This window comes from Leuresthes tenuis, unplaced genomic scaffold, assembly GCF_036924035.1.
Source record: "Leuresthes tenuis unplaced genomic scaffold, fLeuTen1.0.hap1 SCAF_11, whole genome shotgun sequence".
Taxonomy (NCBI): domain Eukaryota; kingdom Metazoa; phylum Chordata; class Actinopteri; order Atheriniformes; family Atherinopsidae; genus Leuresthes; species Leuresthes tenuis.
The window spans coordinates 2,525,138-2,525,378 of NW_027325365.1; positions in this window are offsets into that span (position 1 = coordinate 2,525,138).

A 241-nucleotide genomic window follows, 5' to 3' on the forward strand; every position below is an offset into this window, starting at 1 on the left:
GGATTTCTGCAGCAACAAGGTGATTCCCAAAGAGCTATTAGCTGAAAACTTGCAGAAGCAAGTTTGAAACAAGCAGAAAGCTCAGAGTCTAACTAGGATTTTGCCAAAAATGTACAGTTAAAGTTTAATTAAACAGTTTATTTACATGGCACAGAATATTTAGACATTTGACTTGGTGTAATTTCACTCCACGCCGCCAGGGGGCGACAGCGCTCCACCTGCACGTAACTACGTCAGAGGT